The sequence below is a fragment of the Arachis hypogaea genome, chromosome 11, assembly GCF_003086295.3.
Source record: "Arachis hypogaea cultivar Tifrunner chromosome 11, arahy.Tifrunner.gnm2.J5K5, whole genome shotgun sequence".
Taxonomy (NCBI): Eukaryota; Viridiplantae; Streptophyta; class Magnoliopsida; order Fabales; family Fabaceae; genus Arachis; species Arachis hypogaea.
In genome coordinates, this window is record NC_092046.1 from 107,561,683 (window position 1) to 107,584,994 (window position 23,312).

General features: G+C 37.6%; 2 non-coding genes across 2 annotated transcripts; both read left to right on the forward strand.

Moving 5' to 3' along the window:
* The first annotated feature begins 868 nt into the window (after window positions 1-868).
* On the forward strand, window positions 869-976 carry LOC112724708 (small nucleolar RNA R71). Its single transcript, XR_003163858.1, has one exon. It is a non-coding gene; the product is annotated as a small nucleolar RNA R71 (small nucleolar RNA).
* An 18,925-nt stretch (window positions 977-19,901) lies between these two features.
* Window positions 19,902-20,009, forward strand: LOC112724866 (small nucleolar RNA R71). The gene has a single exon (XR_003164009.1). It is a non-coding gene; the product is annotated as a small nucleolar RNA R71 (small nucleolar RNA).
* Window positions 20,010-23,312: the final 3,303 nt, after the last annotated feature.

Below are 23,312 nucleotides of genomic sequence, written 5' to 3' on the forward strand. Positions count from 1 at the left end.
ATTCCTTTGGTTCCTCAGAGGGAAACTCCTTATTGATCACTGGACATCCCAGGAGGTCTTCCTCATTGGGATTCACGTCCTCTCCTTCCCTTACAGGTTCGGCCATGGTTATTAATTCAATGGCCTTGCACTCTCCTTTTGGATTTTCTTCTGTATTGCTTGGGAGAGTACTAGGAGGGATTTCAGTGATCCTTTTACTCAGCTAGCCCACTTGTGCTTCCAAATTTCTAATGGAGGACCTTGTTTCATTCATGAAACTCACAGTGGCCTTAGATAGATCAGAGACTAAGTTTGCTAAATTAGAGATATTTTGTTCAGAGTTTTCTGTCTATTGCTGAGTGATTGATAGAAAAGGCTTGCTGTTGTTAAACCTGTATCTTCCACCATTATTAAAGCCTTGTTGAGGCTTTTGCTGATCCTTCCATGAGAGATTTGGATGATTTCTCCATGATGGATTATAGGTGTTTCCATAAGGTTCACCTAAGTAATTTACCTCTGCTATTGCAGGGTTCTCAGGATCATAAGCTTCTTCTTCAGAAAATGCCTCTTGAGTACTGTTGGATGCAGCTTGCATTCCATTCAGACTCTGAGAGATCATATTGACTTGCTGAGTCAATATTTTGTTCTGAGCCAATATGGCATTTAGAGTATCAATTTCAAGAACTCCCTTCTTCATAGGCGTCCCATTACTCACAGGATTCCTCTTAGAAGTGTACATAAACTGGTTATTAGCAACCATGTCAATGAGTTCTTGAGCTTCTGCAGACGTTTTCTTTAGGTGAATGGATCCACCTGCAGAAGTATCCAATGACATCTTTGATAGCTCAGATAAACCATCATAGAATATATCCAGGATGGTCCATTCTGAAAGCATGTCAGAAGGACACTTTTTGGTCAGCTGCTTATATCTTTCCCAAGCTTCATAGAGGGATTCACCTTCTTTCTGTTTGAAGGTTTGAACATCAACTCTAAGCTTGCTCAGCTTTTGAGGAGGAAAGAACTTGGCTAAGAAAGCCGTGACCAGCTTATCCCAAGAGTTCAGGCTGTCTTTGGGTTGAGAGTCCAACCATATTCTAGCTCTGTCTCTTACAGCAAAAGGGAAAAGCATGAGCCTGTAGACTTCAGGATCTACTCCATTAGTCTTAACAGTATCACAGATCTGCAAGAATTCAGTTAAGAACTGAAAAGGATCTTCAGATGGAAGTCCATGAAACTTGCAGTTCTGCTGCATCAGAGAAACTAGCTGAGGTTTCAGCTCAAAATTGTTTGCTCCAATGGTAGGAATGGAGATGCTTCTTCCATGTAAATTGGAATTAGGTGCAGTAAAGTCACCAAGCATTCTCCTTGCATTATTGTTGTTGGGTTCGGCTGCCATCTCCTTTACTTGTTCGAAATTTTCAATAAGATTGTCTCTGGATTGTTGTAATTTAGCTTCTCTTAGTTTTCTCTTCAGAGTCCTTTCAGGTTCTGGATCAGCTTCAACAAGAATGCCTTTTTCTTTGTCCCTGCTCATAAGAAAGAGAAGAGAGAAAAAGAAAAGAAGAGGAATCCTCTATGTCACAGTAAAGAGGTTCCTTATTATTAGTAGAAGAAGAAAAGGAATAGGGGTGAAGAAGAATGAAGAATCCAAACACAAAGGTGATGATAGGAGCAGAGATGTGAGATGAAGAGAAGTGTTAGTAGATGAATAAATAAATAGAAGGGGATGAGAGGAGGAGAGAATTTTCGAAAATAATTTTTGAAAAAGAGTTAGTGATTTTCGAAAATAGTTTTTGAAAAAGGTTAGTAGTTTTTCGAAAATTCAAATAAAAATAAAATAATTAGTCTAATTAAAAAGAAATTTTGAAAAAGAGGGAAGATTTTTTCTAAAATTAGAGAGAGAGAGTTGGTTAGGTAGTTTTGAAAAAGGTAAGAAACAAACAAAAAGTTAGTTAGTTAGTTGAAACAAATTTTGAAAAGATAAGAAGTTAGGAAGTTAGAAAAGATATTTTGCAATCACTTTTTTTGAAAAAGGTAAGATAAAAAGATATTTTTGAAAAGATATGATAGAAATTAGTTTTTGAAAAAGATTTGATTTTTAAAATCTCAATTAATGACTTGATTCACAAGAAATCACAAGATATGATTCTAGAGCTTAAAGTTTGAATCTTTCTTAACAAGTAAGTAACAAACTTGAAATTTTTGAATCGAAACATTAATTGATGATGTTATTTTCGAAAATATGATGTAAAATTAAGAAAAATATTTTTGAAAAATATTTTTGAAATTTTCGAAAATAACTAAAAAAATTGAAAAAAGATTTGATTTTTGAAAAAGATTTTGAAAAAGATAAGATTTTTTTTAATTGAAATTTTGATTTGACTAATAAAAACAACTAGATTTTAAAAATTTTTGAAAAAGTCAAATCTAATTTTCGAAATTTTAAGAGGGAAAAAGGGAAAAATATTTTTTTTTGAATTTTTATGATGAGAGAGAAAAACAAGAAAAATGATGCAATGCATGAAAGTTATGGATCAAAACAATGAATGCATGCAAGAATGCTATGAATGTCAAGATGAACACCAAGAACACTATTAAGATCATGATGAACATCAAGAACACATTTTTGAAAAATTTTTAATGCAAAGAAAATATGCAAGACACCAAACTTAGAATTCTTTAATGCTTAGACATAAAGAATTCAGGAATGCATATGAAAAACAAGAAAAGACACAAAACATGCAAATGCAAAGATCAAACAAGAAGACTTACTAAGAACAACTTGAAGATCATGAAGAACACTATGAATGCATGAATTTTTTCGAAAAATGCAAGATGAACATGCAATTGACACCAAACTTATAACATGACTCAAGACTCAAACAAGAAACACAAAAAATATTTTTAATTTTTATGATTTTCTAATTTTTTTGTATTTTTTCGAAAATTATTTGAAAAACAAAAATAAGGATTCCAAAATTTTTAATATGAATTCCAGGAATCTAGCATTCTTAGTCTAAAGCTCCAATCTGAGGGTTAGGCATGGCTTAATAGCCAGCCAAGCTTTAGCATATAACATCAGAGAATATACTGCTCATTACTTATCAAAGTAACTTGCCTCTATGCTGATGGTTTGGAAGCCTCAGTCCAAAAGAATTTAGACATGGCTTTATAGCTAGTCAGGCTTCAACATGCTTCATGAAACACTAGAATTCATTCTTAAAAATTCTGAAGAAAATTATATTTTTGAAAACATTTTTATTTATTTTTTTTTTTGAAAAATTTTTGAAAACTTTTTGAAAAGAAAACGAAAAGAAAGTTACCCAATCTGAGCAACAAGATGAGCCGTCAGTTGTCTAAACTCGAACAATCCCCGACAACAGCGCCAAAAACTTAGTATGTGAAATTGTTACTCAGGTTGTGAATTATTGTTCGAAATTGATTCCCTGGCGATGGCACCAAAAACGGATGCACAGAACCATGGTCTAAACATATCTTCACAACTTCGCATAACTAACCAGCAAGTGCACTGGGTCGTCCAAGTAATAAACCTTACGTGAGTAAGGGTCGATCCCATGGAAATTGTTGGTATGAAGCAAGCTATGGTCACCTTGTAAATCTCAGTCAGGCGGATATAAAATATTTATGGAGTTTTCGAAATTAATACTAAAATAAGGATAGAAATACTTATGTAAATCATTGGTGAGAATTTCAGATAAGCGTATGGAGATGCATTCATTCCTCTGAACCTCTGCTTTCCTGCTGTCTTCATCCAATCCGTCTCACTCCTTTCTATGGTTGGCTTTATGTAAGGATGTCACCGGTGCCAATGGCTACTTTCAATCCTCTCGGGAAAATGGTCCAAATGCTCTGTCACAGCACGGCTAATCGTCTGGAGGCATCACCCTTGTCGTTGGTTGCATCCTATTTCACTCTGTGAAAATGGTCCAATGCACTGTCACTGCATGGCTAATCATCTTGGAGGTTCTCGATCATACTGGAATAGAATTTACTATCCTTTTGCGTCTGTCACTACGCCCAGCACTCGCGAGTTTGGAGTTCGTCACAGTCATTCAATCCCAGAGTCCTACTCGGAATACCACGGACAAGGTTTAGACTTTCCGGACTCTCATGAATGCCACCATCAATCTAGCTTATACCACGAAGATTCTGATTAAGAGATCTAAGAGATACTCATTCAATCTAATGTAGAACGGAAGTGGTTGTCAGGCACGCGTTCATAGGGATTGATGATGATTGTCACGTTCATCACATTCAGGTTGAAGTGCGAATGAAGATCTTAGAAGCGAAATAAGATGAATTGAATAGAAAACAGTAGTACTTTGCATTAATCTTTGAGGAACAGCAGAGCTCCACACCTTAATCTATGGAGCGCAGAAGCTCTACCGTTGAAAATACATAAGTGATAATGGAGTTCATTGGTCTCGGCCCCAGAGGGGAACCGGAGCAACCAAGACTACTATGATCCGAAGATAAAACTCAGGATGTCTAATACAATAGTAAAAAGTCCTATTTATACTAAACTAGTCACTAGGGTTTGCAGAAGTAAGTAATTGATGCATAAATCCACTTCCGGGGCCCACTTGGTGTGTGCTTGGGCTGAGCTTGAAGTCTACACGTGGAGAGGTCATTCTTGGAGTTGAACGCCAGCTTTTGTGCCAGTTTGGGCGTTGAACTCCACTTTGCAACTTGTTTCTGGCGCTGGACGCCAGAATTGGGCAGAGAGCCGGCGTTGAACGCCAGTTTGCGTCATCTAAACTTGGGCAAAGTATGGACTATTATATATTTCTGGAAATCCCTGGATGTCTACTTTCCAATGCAATTGGAAGCACGCCATTTTGAGTTCTGTAGCTCCAGAAAATCTATTTTGAGTGCAGGGAGGTCAGAATCCAACAACATCAGCAGTCCTTCTTCAACCTCTGAATCTGATTTTGCTCAAGTCCCTCAATTTTAGCCAGAAAATACCTGAAATCACAGAAAAACACACAAACTCATAGTAAAGTCCAGAAATGTGAATTTAACATAAAAACTAATGAAAACATCCCTAAAAGTAACTAGATCCTACTAAAAACATACTAAAAACAATGCCAAAAAGCGTATAAATTATTCGCTCATCAATTGTTAATACAAAGGATTACTTTTACTTTTAATTAATTTTAAATCCCCATCTTATTTGATTTCTCATGTCTTCTTCTTATATTTTTATGAGCGTTTTATTCATGTCAATGGAGTAGACTCCATACTTGACGTGGGGGTTGATTAAAAGGAGACACTTGAGTTGGAAGGCTTAAGTGCTGATTAAACTGGAAGTTGTTGGCTAGTTCTGTATTTACTAACGCTAGACCTTCCCAAGGGAGAGGACTAGGATTTACGAATAAGAGTTAGCTCAATCACTTGAATTTCCTTTATTTACTAAGGGTTAACTAAGTGAAAACAACAACCTTTTTAATACTACACTTAAGAGATCCCAACAAGGATAGAACTTCCAATTAATCATTCCCCCAGTTGAGGCTTTTTATCTAGAATATTAATAATCATTCTTAGTTTTTATTGCTTTAAATTACAATTATTTAATTGCTCATTATCCAAACTCAAACTCTCTTGAAAACTCCTGATTAATAAATTAGCATCCTTTCTTGCAACTCGTTGGGAGACGACCTGGGACTCATACTCCCAGTATTTTTATTCTAATTTTTTTGACACCTTTCTAAATTGGTGAGGCAGATTTTAGCTGGTTAAGAGCTATACCTGCAACGCTGTTCTTATATTACAATCTCTTAATTGGCCTAACTTTTGCCATGCACCATCTGGCATCGTCCTCTAGCCTGATCTCGTGCATGCATCGAGTTGGACTAATTCCCTTTAGGTCGCTTATGGTCCTGCCGAGAGCTGTTTTGTGTGTCTTTAGCACCTGAATCAGTGCTGCTTCCTCTTATTGCTTTAGGGAACTTATGATCACAAGGTAAGTGTCTCCATTTCCTAGAAATACGTATTTCAAGGATGATGGTAGTGGTTTGAGCTCGAGTTTGGGAGGTCCATCCTCCATCTTGGGGGATTCTAAAGCCTTCTTTTGCTCACCTGACGCCTCTTGGTCAGGGCTGGCATCGTTAAGGATGTCAGTTAACTCCTCCTCTAGGCCTTCAACTGTATGGATCTCTGATGAGCAGATATTTTATGCGCCTTTTGACATCATTTTCATATAGTTTTTAGTATATTTTATTTAGTTTTTATTAAGTTTTTATAGGTTTTAGTGTTAAAATTATATTTTTGGATTCTACTATGAGTTTTTGTGTTTTTGTACAATTTCAGGTAATTTTCGGCTAAAATTGAGGAGTTGGAGCAGAAATCTGATTCAGAGAGAGAGAAAGCACTACAGATGCTATCCGAATCTAACCTCCTTGCATTCAGAAGAGCTTTTCTGGGTTACAACAATCCAAATGGAGAGTTCTCAACTGCTATGGAAAGATGACTTCAAGAGTTTTCCAGTAATAGATAATAGTTCATACTTTGCTTTGGATTAGAAGGCCCAAAACTGGCGTCCAATGCCAGCTACCTACCCCCTTCTAAGGGTCCAGCGCCTAAAGAGCAGAGCCCAGCATCCAAATGCCCAGAGAGGACACCCTAGCTGGCGTTCCATGCCCTAGAGACCTACTTATATCACATGGATCTCATTAAAGCTCAGCCCAAACACTCACCAAGTGGGCCCCAGAAGTGGATTTTAGCACTAAATACACTATTTTACCATTACTAGTCATCTGTTTAATATTTCAAGTGTATTTTACATAATCATTCGAAGATCAGATAGACCATACACATTTACCATTGTTTTCACATTAGTATGAGTTTCTAAACCTCCTAGGTTGAGGGGAGGAGCCCTGCTGAGTCCTATGAATTAATAAAAGTATTATTGTTTCTTCTTCGATCCGTGTTTGATTTATCTCTAAGATGTATATTTGATCTTCATTATGGTGAATAGGATGATCAGACAATCAGCTTTGTTGATCACATTAAGATGAACGTGCCTGACAAACACCCGCGTCTGCCTAGGTTCGTGTGAATACGTGGCCGGAAAGCACGAACCAACAACTATGTTTATACATCTCTCAGATGGATAATCCACGACTTTGTTGGGGACTTCTCGAGATGCCAGTTCAGCCGATTTCTGGGGAGATTAGGGTCTCCGTGGTATAGGCTAGAATCCATAGAAGCAGCATTCTCTGATCTGAAAGATTCAACCTTGTCTGTGGCGTTCTGAGTAGGATCGGCAAGAGAATGAACTGTAGAGCTTCATCCTCTGTCAGATTGAATGACCACGGGCAATGGCATTTGATCTGGAGAAGAGGAGATCAATGACCACGGGCAATGGCTTTGATCACATACAGCCTGCCATAGAAGAAGATCATTCACAAGCAAAGAAGATAGTAGTACCAAAGTTAATTCAGAAAGGCAAAGCAACTCCAATCCTTAACCCTATTCCTATTTACTGATTTTAATATATACTTTATTCCTTCTTAAAACATCAAACTACATATATGACATAAAATCAACAACCTTCTTATCTACCTGACTAAGACCTGAAAGATAACCATAGCTTGCTTCAAACCACAATCCTCGTGGGATCGACCCTGACTCACTTAGGTATTACTTGGACGACCCAGTGCACTTGCTGGTACAACAGTACGAAGGTGTGGGGATTCGTGCTACCAATCTCTTCCACCAAGGAATCAATGATATTAATTTTCATGCACTCCTCTGGTATATAAGGGTATTGCATGGCTTTGGTGGCATCCAGTACAAACTCATCCTCATTGACTCTCAAGGTCACTCTCCCTTTTTCCACATCAATGAGGGTTCTTCCTGTGGCCAGAAAAGGCCTCCCTAGAGTAATGGACACATTCTTGTGTTCTTCCATATTCAAGACTGCAAAGTCTGTAGGAAATACAAAGGCTCCAACCCTGACAATCATGTCTTCAATTACTCCTGATGGTATCTTGGCTAAGCCGTCAGCTAGTTGAAGGCATATGCGTGTGGGCTTGACCTCTTCGAGTAGACCGAGTTTCTTTATTATTGAGGAAGGATCAAGTTAATGCTTGCTCCAAGATCACATAGAGCTTTCTTTATACAAGCATTTTCCAGGTTGCAAGGTATCACAAAAATTCCAGGGTCTTGAAGTTTTTCTGGTAGGTTCCTCTGGATTACTGCACTACACTCTTCAGTGAGGAAGACTTTCTTTGTTTCCCTCCAGTCCTTCTTATGGCTTATTATATCCTTCATAAACTTGGCATAGGACGGTATTTGCTCTAGGACTTCAGCAAACGGGATCTTGATCTCCAGTGTCTTGAGGTAGTCTACAAACTGAGCAAACTGCTTATCCTTTTCTGCTTGCTGGAGTTTCTGAGGGAATGGAATCTTAGTCTTATACTCCAACTTTCTGAGTGGCACATAGTCTGTGTCCACAATTCCTATAGAAGATTTACCAGCTCGCCTTGGGGAAGAGTTCCTTAAAATTACACGCGTCTGGCCTTGGTGCACGGAATTACAATCACACCTTTGTAACTCCGCACAACTATTCAGCAAGTACACTGAGTCGTCCAAGTAATAAAACCTTACGCGAGTAAGGGTCGATCCCACGGAGATTGCCAGCTTAAAGCAAGTTATAGTCATCCTGTAAATCATAGTCAAGTGGATTCAATTGGTTATGAGTTTTGATAATTGAAAGATAAATAAAACATAAAATAAAATAAGATACTTATTTAATTCATTGGTGGGAGTTTCAGATAAGCGTTTGGAGATGCTTTGTTGCTTCTGAACCTCTGCTTTCCTATTGTTTTCATCTAATCATGCGTGCTCTCTTCCATGGCAAGCTGTATGTTGGTGGATCACCGTTGTCAATGGCTACCATCCATCCTCTCAGTGAAAATGGTCCAAGTACGGTTTCTATACGGCTAATCAACTGTCAGATCTCTTGTCTCGGATGAAAAATACCAGGCACAGCTACCGCACGACTAATCATCTGTCGGTTCTCACTTGTGTCGGAATAGGATCTCTCTATCCTTTTGCACACTGTCACTGTGCCCAACATTCGTGAGTTTGAAGCTCATCACAGTCATCCTGTCCCAGATCCTACTCGGAATACCACAGACAAGGTTTAGACTTTCCGGATCTCAGGAATGCTGCCAATTGGTTCTAGCCTCTACCACAAAGGTTCTAATCTCACGGATTCAAATGCTCTATTGTTAGGAGAGGCAAGTCAAATCCATGGATCAGAGACCCAAGAGACTATACTCCGACAGTCGTCCAATGACTACGTTGAACATCATGTAGACCGCTTGTGGTTGTCAAGCACGCGGATCTTGGCTAAGCGAGTAACGAAGATAGTGGGTGATTGTCACGAGTCACCCCTTCATTTTGACTTAACTGAATTAAGTACGAGAGTATATCTTGGAGAAGAAGTAAGCTCAATTGAAAGAGAAATAATAGTACTTGCATTAATTCATAAAGAACAGTAGAGCTCCGCACCTTAATCTATGAGGTGTAGAAACTCCACCGTAGAAAATACATAAGAGAAAAAGGTTTAGGCATGGCCGAATGGCCAGCCTCCCAATATGAAAAATGGCATAAGCCTAAAATTATAAAAAGGTTCCTAAAACAATAGGAAATACTAGTATTTATACTAAACTAGTTACTAAGGATTACAGAAATTGAGTAACTAAGTGCAGATAGTGCAGAAATCCACTTCCGGGGCCCACTTGGTATGTGCTTGGGTTGAGCATTGAGCTTTACACATGCATAGGCCTTTTCTAGAGTTAAACGCCAAGCTTGGATGCCAGTTAGGGCGTTTAACTCCAGTTCTGGTGCCAGTTACTACGTTTTACGCCAGAAAAGGGTCTCTGACTGGCGTTTAAATGCCAGTTTGGGCCATCAAATCTCGGGCAAAGTATGGATTATTATATATTGCTGGAAAGCCCAAGATGTCTAATTTCCAACGCAATTAAGAACACGCTAATTGGGCTTTTGTAGCTCCAGAAAATCCACTTCGAGTGTAGGAGGGTCAAAATCCAACAGCATCTGCAGTCCTTTCTCAGCCTCTGAATCAGACTTTTGCTCAGGTCCCTCAATTTCAGCCAGAAAATACCTGAAATTACAGAAAAACAAAAAAACTCATAGTAAAGTCTAGAAATGTGATTTTTACATAAAAATGTAATAAAAAGTAACTAAAACATACTAAAAACTACCTAAAAAAAAGGCCAAAAAGCGTATAAATTATCCGCTCATCACAACACCAAACTTAAATTGTTGCTTGTCCCCAAGCAACTTAAAACAAAATAGGATAAAAAGACGAGAAAATACAATAAATTTCAAAATATCAATGAAGCTTAGTTCCAATTAGATGAGCGGGACTAATAGCTTTTTGCTTCTGAACAGTTTTGGCATCTCACTTTATCCTTTGAAGTTCAAAATGATTGGCATCCATAGGAACTCAGAATTCAAATAGTGTTATTGATTCTCCTAGTTTAGTATGTTGATTCTTGAACACAGCTAGTTTATGAGTCTTAGCCGTGACCCTAAGCATTTTATTTTCCAGTATTATCACCGGATACATAAATGCCACGGACACATAACTGGGTGAACCTTTTCAGATTATGACTCAACTTTGCTAGAGTCCCCAGTTAGAGGTGCCCAGAGTTCTTAAGCACACTCTTTTTGCTTTGGATCATGACTTTAACTACCCAGTCTCAAGCTTTTTACTTGGACCTTCATGACACAAGCACATGGTTAGGGACAGCTTGATTTAGCCACTTAGGCCAGGATTTTATTCCTTTGGGCCCTCCTATCCATTAATGTTCAAAGCCTTGGATCCTTTTTACCCTTGCCTTTTGGTTTAAAGAGCTATTGGCTTTTTCTGCTTGCTTTTTCTTTTTCTTTATTGCTCGCCATTTTTTTTCGAAAGCTTTGTGTTTTTCATTGCTTTTTCTTGCTTCAAGAATCAATTTTTTTGATTTTTCAGATTATCAATAACATTTCTCTTTTTTTCATTATTCTTTCAAGAGCCAACAATTTTAACATTCATAAACTTCACTATCAAAAATATACACTGTTCAAGCATTCATTTAGAAAACAAAAAGTATTGCCATCACATCAAAATAATTAAACTATTTTCAAGATAGAATTTGAAATTCATGTAGTTCTTTTTCTTTTTCAGAAAACATTTTTCATTTAAGAAAGGTGAAAGATTCATGGAACATTCATAGCTTTAAGACATAGACACTAAACACTAATGATCATGTAATGAAGACACAAACATAGTCAAAACAATAAGCATAAAAACTAAAAACAGAAAAGAAAATAAATAAGAAGATTAAAGAACGGGTCCACCTTAGTGATGGTGGTTTCTTCTTCTTCTTGAAGAACCAATGGAGTTCTTGAGCTCCTCTATGTCTCTTCCTTGCCTTTGTTGCTCCTCTCTCATGGCCTTTTGGTCCTCTCTGATTTTATGGAGGATGATGGAGTGCTCTTAGTGCTCCACTCTTAGTTGCTCCATGTTGGAACTCAATTCTCCTAAAGAGGTGTTGAGTTGCTCCCAATATTTGTGTAGAGGGAAATGCATCCCTTGAGGCATCTCAGGGATTTCTTGATGAGGAACTTCCTCATGCTCTTGTTGAGGTCCATGAGTGGTCTCTCTTGTTTGCTCCATCCTCTTCTAGTGATGGGCTTTTGAGATGAATCTCTCCATCTCCCATGACTCGGAGTTAGAAGCAACTGCCTTCCCTTTCCTCTTCCTAGAGCTTTCTCCGGCCTTAAGTGCCATTAATGGTTATGGAAAAACAAAAAACAGAGCTTTTTTCCACACCAAACTTAAAAGGTTTGCTCATCCTCGAGCAAAAAAAGAAAGAAAATATTAGAAGAAGAAGAGATGAAGGAGATGGAGGTGTGTGAATGGTTCGGCCAAGGGGGGTTTTAGGTGGTTATGATGTGTGAAAATGAAGGAGTGATGAGGGGCTTATATAGGAGTGGAGTGGAAAGGGAATTCTTGTAATAGGGGTTGGGTTTGGGAGGGTGGTGGTTTGAATTTCAATGGGTGGGGGTAGGTGGGTTGTATGATGGTTTTGGAGGAGAAATGGAGGTGATTAGTAGAGGTTATTTTGGGGAAAAGTGTTATGGAAAAGTGTGAAGAGGAGAGAGAGTGAGTTGGGATAGGTGAGGATCCTGTGGGGTTCACAGATCCTGAGGTGTCAAGGAATTCTGGTCCCTACACCTTTCTGGCGTTTAAATACCCTCTGTGTGCCATTTCCGGCGTTTAACGCCAGCTTTGCTACCTTTTCTGGCGTTAAATGCCAGGCTGATGCCTCTTTCTGGCGTTTAACGCCAGCCAGACACCTTTTTCTGGCATTAAACACCAGTCTGTCTGCCAATTCTGGCGTTTAACACCCAGAACGCTGCCAGACTGGGCGTTAAACGCCCATTCTGCTATCCTTATTGGTGTTTGAACGCCAGTAAGCCTGTCCTCCAGGGTGTGCTATTTTTTATGCTGTTTTTTATTCCGCTTTAATTCTACAACTATTTTTGTGACTCCACATCATCATCAACCTAAAGAAAACATAAACTAACAATGGAAAATGAAATGAAAAAGTAATTAACATAGATAAATAAGATTGGGTTGCCTCCTAATAAGCACTTCTTTAATGTCAATAGCTTGACAATAAGCTCTTACAGAGCTTCACAGATACTCAGAGCATGATTATGACCTCCCAACATCAAACTTATAGTTTGAATGTGGGGGCTCTGCTTGACTCTGTATGGAGAGAATTGGATGAAGCTTTTCATGCTTCTTCTTCATGTTTACAGAAGAAGATCCTTGAGCCTTAAACACAAGGTAGTCCTCATTTATTTAAGGGACTAACTCTCCTCTGTCCACATCAATCACAGCCCTTGCTGTGGCTAGGAAGGGTCTTCCAAGGATGATGGATTCATCCTCATCCTTCCCAGTGTCTAGGATTATGAAGTCAGCAGGGATGTAAAGGCCTTCAACCTTCACTAAGACATCTTCTACAAGTTTATAAGCTTGTTTCATTGATTTGTCTGCCATCTCCAGTGAGATTTTTGCAGCTTGTACCACAAAGATCCCTAGTTTCTCCATTACAAAGAGTGGAATGAGGTTTATACCTGACCCCAGGTCACACAGAGCCTTCTCAAAGGTCATGGTGCCTATGGTACAAGGTATTAAAAACCTTCCAGGATCCGGTTTCTTCTAAGGTAATTTCTGCTGAACCAAGGCATTCAGTTCATTGATGAGTAATGGAGGTTCATCCTCCCAAGTCTCATTACCAAATAACTTGGCATTCAGCTTCATGATTGCTCCTAGATACCGAGCAACTTGCTCTTCAACAATATCTTCATCCTCTTCAGAGGAAGAATACTCATCAGAGCTCATGAATGGCAACAGTAAGTTCAGTGGAATCTCTATGGTCTCTGTATGAGCCTCAGATTCCTTTGGTTCCTCATTAGGGAATTCCTTAGTGGTCAGTGGACGTCCATTAAGGTCTTCCTCACTGTAAATCACTGCCTCTTCCTCCTCTATAGGTTCGGCCACTTTGGATATATTGATGGCCTTGCACTCTCTCCTTGGATTCTCTTCTGTATTACTTGGAAGAGTACTATGAGGGATTTCAGTAACTCTTTTACTCAGCTGACTGATGAGATATTTTGGAGGAAAAATGAATTTCTCCCAAAATACCCAAAACTAACCGGCAAGTGTACCGGGTCGCATCAAGTAATAAAAACTCACGGGAGTGAGGTCGATCCCACAGGGATTGAAGGATTGAGCAATTTTAGTTTAGTGGTTGATTTATTCAAGCGAATCGAGTGTTGGTTGGGTGATTTGTGATTTGCAGAATGTAAATTGCATGAAAGTAAAGAGAATAAGAAATAAATTGCTGAAGCGTAAAGAACAAGAAATTAAATGGCGGAAGCTTAGAATGCAAGAAGTGTAAATTGCAGAATCTTAAAGTGCAAGGAATGTAAATTGCTTGAAATGTAAAGGGGATTGGGATGTGGATTTACAGAAATTAAACAAGGAAAAATTAAATTGCATCAAACAGAAGAGGGAAAGGGAATTGGGATTGAACCGGATATGAAGCAGAAAAGTAAATGAACATAGAAAGCAGTAAACAGAGAAGTGAAATGGGAAATTCAGATCTCAGGACCCAGAGACTAGAAAACCAAGTCTAGATCTCAATGCCTTCCTAGATCCAACAAGAACAATTGAAAGGGAATTGTAAATTGCAAAGAAAAGAAATGAAGAGCAATTAACCGGAAATGAAATTCAATTAACAGTAAAGAAATAGAGAGATCCAAGATTGAGATTGAAACAGAATTTCTTCAATTCTCCAATCCAAGATCCAAGACAAGTGTAAAATGAAATTGAAAGCAATGAAAACAAAGAAATTAAAGTTCACTCAATAACAAAAGCTCTCCGAAAACTATTATGAAAATTCCAAAAGGAAAGCTCTCCGAAGAACTTGAATTCTATCCTATTTATACACTTTCTTCAAATGATCTTCAAGCCTTGAGTTGGGCCTTTGCTCTTGGTGGAATTGGGTTGAAAGAGGCCTTGGTTGATTGCTCTTGAAGTTTGGAGAAGAACCGAAGTGAACCAATTGAACCGGTTTTGAGGTTAGCAAAAGTTGGACCAAAAGTTTGAGCCAAAGTTAGGGGTCTAACTTTGGCTCCAACTTTTCATAGCAGCAAACACATTTTTCTGGTATGGACGTTGGTGCCAACGTTAGGGGTCTAACTTTGACCCTAACGTTGGCAATGCCTTGTGTGCTAGTGGCGCCAACGTTAGCCTCCAAGTTAGGGGGCTAACGTTGGCGCAAACTTTTGCTCCTTCCCCATTGATTTTCATGTGCCAACGTTAGCCTCCAAGTTAGGGGGCTAACGTTGGCGCAAACGTTGGATGGCCAGGGAGGAATTCATGTGCCAACGTTAGCCTCCAAGTTAGGGGGCTAACGTTGGCGCAAACTTTTGGAGCCCAGGGGAGAATTTTTCAAGTTCCAACGTTAGCCTCCAAGTTAGGGGGCTAACGTTGGGGCTAACTTTTCAACCAAAAGTTTGTGCAAAAGTTTGATGCTAACTTTAGGTCCAGCTTCTTGCTTCCTGGTTCAATTTCACTTATTCCATTGTCCTCTCTTCACTCCTAGCCATTCCTTCTTGCTTCAACCTTTCTCCAAGCTTTCTTCTCCTATCATTAATCAACCAAACTCATCAAAGCTATGCTCAAAATCATGAGATATTCATTCTTTCATAATATGCAACAAATATAGCATAAAACCTCATGAAATGGCATGAATTCATATATGGTTGGTTCAATCAAGGGAAACATGAAAATCTACTCAATTAGCTTTCTTGTAGCTCAAGAAAGTGCATAATTCTAATGAAAACAAAATAAAAAGACTAGTTAAAATAGGCTAAGATGACTTGTCATCACAACACCAAACTTAAAGCTTGCTTGTCCTCAAGCAAGAAATAGATTTCTGCTCCAAGGTTCTTTCAATTGAGATGGATTGAGGAACATTTGTAAGGTGCAGTGAGTGAAGTGATCAAGTATCAGTGGGGTGAACTCTAAATCATATGCTTATGCAAGGGCTTCAGTGCTCACTAGTCCTTACATATTGGGAGTCGTAGGTCTTTAGGATTTTCATCCAAATGGTACCATGGAGATCTCTTTATATGTAGTCACCTTGAAGCAGCTTATAGTTTCTTTGCTTTGGCCTTGACTCTAAGTATCATGTCTCAAAGCGGCTCTTTAAATAAGCTTTCAATCAATACTCCTAAACCAGTTGGTTTTAAGGTATTAGGTGTTAAAGCACCCCTAAGGATTTACTTGCTCAAGCCTCTTTCTTTGACACAACTCAACCACAAGCATTTACTAGGCTAACAACTCTTTGAGTTTTTGTTTCTTTCTTTCTTTTTCTGCCTAGTAATTGATGCTCAGAGCCTTGGGCCATGTTTTTTTTTGCTTTTGTATTTTCTTTATTTTCTTTTGTTTTGTTTGCTGCTTCTTGGATCAATAGATTTTTGAGAGTCTCCACAATACTTTTTTTTTTTGAACTTCATGTCCCGCCTATGAGCTCCCATGCAAGTTTTCACAAGCATGCAACCTCAATACATAATCATACAACTAGAACCACCACTTCTCCTGATCTTTTGCTTGCCTCAAAATTGTTTAATTCCTCAATCCTTCTTTTCAAAGAACTTTCATGTGATGCATTTCTTGGAAATTGAGTGCAAACAAGTTTTGAAGATGAGAATGTTGTGAATGATCAAACATCTTGCTTATTGAATTATAAAGAAAAACTATGCTATGCATGCAGATAATCAGGGAAACTAAACCACTCTCAATCATAGCAGTGTTTGATGTAAGATAACCACTTAACAATACAACCTTTTGGAGTTCGCTTGCTTTCCTTCTTCTCATCATCATCATTGCTGGCCTTTAGGTTCATCTTTTGTTTTTTTTTTATTGATGATTCTTAATCCTTCCAAAAGCTTGTATGGACCTCTGCAATGATATTGAAAGTTGCTTGTTCCCCAAGCACTTGGAAACAATGGTTAGTCTGGCTGATTTATTTATGGGCTTTTGAACTTACTTTGGTGTGAGAACACCAAACTTAGTACCTTGCCAATGGTCCTTGTGCATCAGATTAACCATGTGTAAAACTCTTTTTCTTTTTCAAAATTGACAAAACTGGAAACTAAAGAATAGCAAAATAGTGAACTAGTTTATCTAGCTGCTTGAAGCTAGCATTATGCAGAAGGTGAGAATATGTTTTAAATGAGATTTTGGTGGAACACCAAACTTAGAATCCTTCATTCTCCCTTATATTGTTTTGGTGTGCAACACCAAACTTAGCTTCTTGCAATATAGATAAAACTAATTAACCTTTTTATTGATATAGATGTGAAAAGATAGTTACCTCCGGTTGGGTTGCCTCCCAACAAGCGCTCTTTTATTGTCACTAGCTTGACATCTTGCTCTTTGATTATGGAGGCTGGAAATCATAATGCCTCAGTTTTTCTCCTCTTGCTGTAGGATTCCTTTCCTCCATGACCTGCACAATCACAAACAATCCAAATGAAAATTGGATATTCTCATGCCAGAATGTAGTCAGAGGATTAGTTGACACCATGTGTCAAACAGTTGGTAAACTTGAGAGATTAATGAACGAAAATCACTTCTCTCGTTTATTTATCAAGCTATGAGAATCATATTCAGCAAGATAAACCAAGAAAACTTCACTCTATTGCTAAAGTGAGGTTTCAATTAGCTCAGGCGAAAATTCAAACAGTTAGTGTGTCAGTCAAAAATTAAAGAAAAAGTGCTTGATCTAAATTGCCACCTCACTTAATCATTGTCAATCTAATCAATCCCCGGCAACGGCGCCAAAAACTTGATGAGATATTTTGGAGGAAAAATAAATTTCTCCCAAAATACCCAAAACTAACCGGCAAGTGTACCGGGTCGCATCAAGTAATAAAAACTCACGGGAGTGAGGTCGATCCCACAGGGATTGAAGGATTGAGCAATTTTAGTTTAGTGGTTGATTTAGTCAAGCGAATCGAGTGTTGGTTGGGTGATTTGTGATTTGCAGAATGTAAATTGCATGAAAGTAAAGAGAATAAGAAATAAATTGCTGAAGCGTAAAGAACAAGAAATTAAATGGCGGAAGCTTAGAATGCAAGAAGTGTAAATTGCGAAATCTTAAAGTGCAAGGAATGTAAATTTCTTGAAATGTAAAGGGGATTGGGATGTGGATTTGCAGAAATTAAACAAGGAAAAATTAAATTGCATCAAACAGAAGAGGGAAAGGGAATTGGGATTGAACCGGATATGAAGCAGAAAAGTAAATGAACATAGAAAGCAGTAAACAGAGAAGTGAAATGGGAAATTCAGATCTCAGGACCCAGAGACTAGAAAATCAAGTCTAGATCTCAATGCCTTCCTAGATCCAACAAGAACAATTGAAAGGGAATTGTAAATTGCAAAGAAAAGAAATGAAGAGCAATTAACCGGAAATGAAATTCAATTAACAGTAAAGAAGCAGAGAGATCCAAGATTGAGATTGAAACAGAATTTCTTCAATTCTCCAATCCAAGATCCAAGACAAGTGTAAAATGAAATTGAAAGCAATGAAAACAAAGAAATTAAAGTTCACTCAATAACAAAAGCTCTCCGAAAACTATTATGAAAATTCCAAAAGGAAAGCTCTCCGAAGAACTTGAATTCTATCCTATTTATACACTTTCTTCAAATGATCTTCAAGCCTTGAGTTGGGCCTTTGCTCTTGGTGGAATTGGGTTGAAAGAGGCCTTGGTTGATTGCTCTTGAAGTTTGGAGAAGAACCGAAGTGAACCAATTGAACCGGTTTTGAGGTTAGCAAAAGTTGGACCAAAAGTTTGAGCCAAAGTTAGGGCAACTTTTCATAGCAGCAAACACATTTTTCTGGTATGGACGTTGGTGCCAACGTTAGGGGTCTAACTTTGACCCTAACGTTGGCAATGCCTTGTGTGCTAATGGCGCCAACGTTAGCCTCCAAGTTAGGGGGCTAACGTTGGCGCAAATTTTTGCTCCTTCCCCATTGATTTTCATGTGCCAACGTTAGCCTCCAAGTTAGGGGGCTAACGTTGGCGCAAACGTTGGATGGCCAGGGAGGAATTCATGTGCCAACGTTAGCCTCCAAGTTAGGGGGCTAACATTGGCGCAAACTTTTGGAGCCCAGGGGAGAATTTTTCAAGTTCCAACGTTAGCCTCCAAGTTAGGGGGCTAACGTTGGGGCTAACTTTTCAACCAAAAGTTTGTGCAAAAGTTTGATGCTAACTTTAGGTCCAGCTTCTTGCTTCCTGGTTCAATTTCACTTATTCCATTGTCCTCTCTTCACTCCTAGCCATTCCTTCTTGCTTCAACCTTTCTCCAAGCTTTCTTCTCCTATCATTAATCAACCAAACTCATCAAAGCTATGCTCAAAATCATGAGATATTCATTCTTTCATAATATGCAACAAATATAGCATAAAACCTCATGAAATGGCATGAATTCATATATTGTTGGTTCAATCAAGGGAAACATGAAAATCTACTCAATTAGCTTGCTTGTAGCTCAAGAAAGTGCATAATTCTAATGAAAACAAAAGAAAAAGACTAGTTAAAATAGGCTAAGATGACTTGTCATCACTGACCCACTTGTGCCTCCAAATTTCTAATGGAGGACCTTGTTTCAGTCATGAAACTGAGAGTGGTCTTAGATAGATCAGAGACTATGGTTGCTAAGTTTGAGAGGCTCTGCTTAGAATTCTCTGTCTGTTGCTGAGAAGATGATGGAAAAGGCTTGCTATTGCCAAACCTATTTCTCCACCATTATTATTGTTGATGCCTTGTTGAGGCTTCTGTTGATCCTTCCATGAGAAATTTGGATGATTTCTCCATGAAGGATTATAGGTGTTTCCATGGGATTCTCCCATGTAATTCACCTCTTCCATTGCTGGATTCTCAGGGTCATAAGCTTCTCCTTCAAAGGAAGCTTCTTTAGTACTGTCGGATGCAGCTTGCATTCCAGTCAGATTCTGAAAAATCATATTGACTTGCTTAGTCAATATTTTATTCTGCGCCAATATGGCATTCAGAGTATCAATCTCAAGAACTCCTTTCTTCTGAGTCATCCCATTATTCACATGATGTCTTTCAGAAGTGTACATGAACTGGTTATTTGCAACCATCTCAATGAGTTTCTGGGCTTCTGCAGAGGTTTTCTTTAGATGAAGAGATCCACCAGTAGAGTGGTCCAATGACATCTTGGACAATTCAGATAGACCATCATAGAATATACATAAGATGCTCCATTCTGAAAGCATGTCAGAAGGACACCTTCTGATCAATTGCTTGTATCTTTCCCAAGCTTCATAGAGGGATTCACCTTCCTTCTGTCTGAAGGTTTTGACTTCCACTCTAAGCTTGCTCATTTTTTGAGGATGAAAGAATTTGGCCAAGAAAGCATTGACCAACTTTTCTCAAGAGTTCAGGCTTTCTTTAGGTTGTGAGTCCAACCATATCCTAGCTTTGTCTCTTACAGCAAAGGGGAAAAGCAGAAGTCTGTAGACCTCGGGATTAACCCCATTGGTCTTAACCGTGTCACAGATTTGCAAGAATTCAGCTAAGAACTGAGGATCTTCCAATGAAAGTCCATGAAACTTGCAATTCTATTGCATTAGAGAAACTAATTGAGACTTAAGCTCAAAGTTGTTTACTCCAATTGCAGGAATTGAGATGCTTCTTCCATAGAATTTGGAAGTTGGTGCAGTAAAGTCACCAAGCATCTTCCTTGCATCTTCACCATTGTTGTTGGGTTTGGCTGCCATGTTGCTTCTTTTTCAAAATTTTTTGTAAGGTCTTCTCCGGAGTGTTGTGCTTTAGCTTCTCTTAGCTTCCTCTTCAGAGTCCTTTCAGGTTCAGGATCAGCTTCAACAAGAATGTCCTTATCCTTGTTCCTGCTCATATGAAAAAGAAGAGAACAAGGAGAATAGTGGAATCCTCTATGTCACAGTATAGAGATTCCTTTATGTGAGTATAAGAATAGAAGAATAGAAGAATGAGAAGAGAGAGGAGATGAGTAATTCGAACAGAGAGAAGAGAGAAGGGTTCGAATTATGAGTAGAAGAGAAGTGTTAATGATTAAATAAAATAAATAGAAAGAGATAAGAGAGAGAGTATTCAAATTTTTTTGAAGTAAAATAAAAGAAAAATATTTTTGTTTTTATTTTAATTATTTAGTTAGTGTTCGAAAATATTAAAAGAAATAAAATAAAATTAGAATTTAAAACAATTAGTTAATTTAAAAGAATTTTGAAAAAATAGTTAGAGATTTTCAAAAATTATAAGTGGAAAAATAGTTAGGTGATTTTGAAAAGGATTTAGATCCTCTAAATTTTGAATTTCACTTTAGAGGGTAAAGTGTGATCTCTCCCCATTTATTTCATAGGTAGGACCAAGAGAAAATATGAGAGAGAGATCATTCAAGGGTGAGAGATCACACTTTACCCTCTAAAATGAAAATTCAAAATTTAGAGGATTCAAATTCTTTTGAAAAAGATAAGAAATAGTAAACTTTTTAAAATTAAAACAAACAAGTCAAGTAGTTAGTTGAAAAAGATTTTAAAATAAATTTTGAAAAGAAAAGAAGTTGATGACTTGACTAACAAGAAACTAAAAGATATGATTCTAGAATTTAGAGATTGAATCTTTCTTAACAAGAAAGTAACAAACTTGAAATTTTTGAATCAAAACATTAATTGTTAGCAAGGATTTTCAAAAATATGAAATAAAATTAAGAAAAAGATTTTGAAAAATTAGTTTTAAAATTTTTGAAAACATTAAAAGAAAAATGAAAAAGATTTTAAAAAATTTTAAGAATGAAATTCGAAAATCATAAAAAAAAATGAAAAAGAATTGATTTTGAAAAAGATTTGAAAAGATAAAGTTTTTAAATTGAAATTTTTGACTTGACTAATAAGAAACAACTAAATTTTAAAAATTTTTGACCAAGTCAACTCAAAATTTCGAAAATTATGAGAAGAATAAGGAAAAGATGTTTTTTTTTTTTTTACTTTTGAATTTTTAATGAAGAGAGAGAAAAACAACAAAATGAAACCAAAACATAAAAATTTAATATCAAAACAAATAATGCATGCAAGAACACTTTGAATGTCAAGATGAATACCAAGAAGACTTTGAAGATCAGGATGAACATCAAGAACATATTTTTGAAAATCTTTAAGTATAGAAAGATATGCAAGACACCAAACTTCAAAATTTTTTAATGTTTAGACACTATGAACTCGAAAATGCATATGAAAGACAACAAAAAACACAAAACAAGAAAATCACAAGATTAAACAAAGAAAATCATCAAGAACAACTTGAAAATCAAGAAAGAACACATGATGAATTTTCGAAAATCTAAGAAAAATTAAAAACATGCAGTTGACACCAAACTTAAAATTTGACACTAGACTCAAACAAGAAACACAAAAAATTTTTTTGGTTTTATGATTTTATTAATTTTTTTGTATATTTTTTCGAAATTATTTTGGAAATAGAAAATAAGAAATTCAAAAAATTTTTAATAAGAATTCCAGGATTCATGCAATGTTAGTCTAAAGTTTCGGTCCAAAAGAATTAGACATGGCCAAATGGCCAGCCAAGCTTTAGCATAACAAATACAGACATGTCCTTTCTAAAATGGAAAGTGGAAACCTCAGTCCAAAAGATTAGACATGGCTTAACAGCCAACCAGGCTTCAAAATATCTCATGAAGCTCGAGAATTCATTCTTAAAATTTTTTTTTGAAGTGGATTCAATTGGTTATGAGTTTTGATAATTGAAAGATAAATAAAACATAAAATAAAAGAAGATACTTATGTAATTCATTGGTGGGAGTTTCAGATAAGCGTTTGGAGATGCTTTGTTGCTTCTGAACCTCTGCTTTCCTATTGTTTTCATCCAATCATGCGTGCTCCCTTCCATGGCAAGCTGTATGTTGGTGGATCACCGTTGTCAATGGCTTCCATCCATCCTCTCAGTGAAAATGGTCCAAGGACGGTTTCTGTACGGCTAATCAACTGTCAGATCTCTCGTCTCGGATGAAAAATACCAGGCACAGCTACCGCACGGCTAATCATCTGTCGGTTCTCACTTGTGTCGGAATAGAATTTCTCTATCCTTTTGCACACTGTCACTGCGCCCAACATTCGTGATTTTGAAGCTCATCACAGTCATCCCGTCCCAAATCCTACTCGGAATACCATAGACAAGGTATAGACTTTCCGGATCTCAGGAATGCTGCCAATTGGTTCTAGCCTCTACCACGAAGGTTCTAATCTCACGGATTCGAATGCTCTGCTGTCAGGAGAGGCAAGTCAAATTCGTGTTTCAGAGACCCAAGAGACTATACTCTGGCTCTCGTCCAATGACTATGTTGAACATCATGTAGACCGCTTGTGGTTGTCAGGCACGCGGATTTTGGCTTAGCGAGTAACGAAGATAGTGGGTGATTGTCACGGGTCACCCCTTCATTCTGACTTAACTGAATTAAGTACGAGAGTATATCTTGGAGAAGAAGTAAGCGTGAATTGAAAGAGAAATAATAGTACTTGCATTAATTCATGAAGAACAGTAGAGCTCCGCACCTTAATCTATGAGGTGTAGAAACTCCACCGTAGAAAATACATAAGAGAAAAAGGTCTAGGCATGGCCGAATGGCC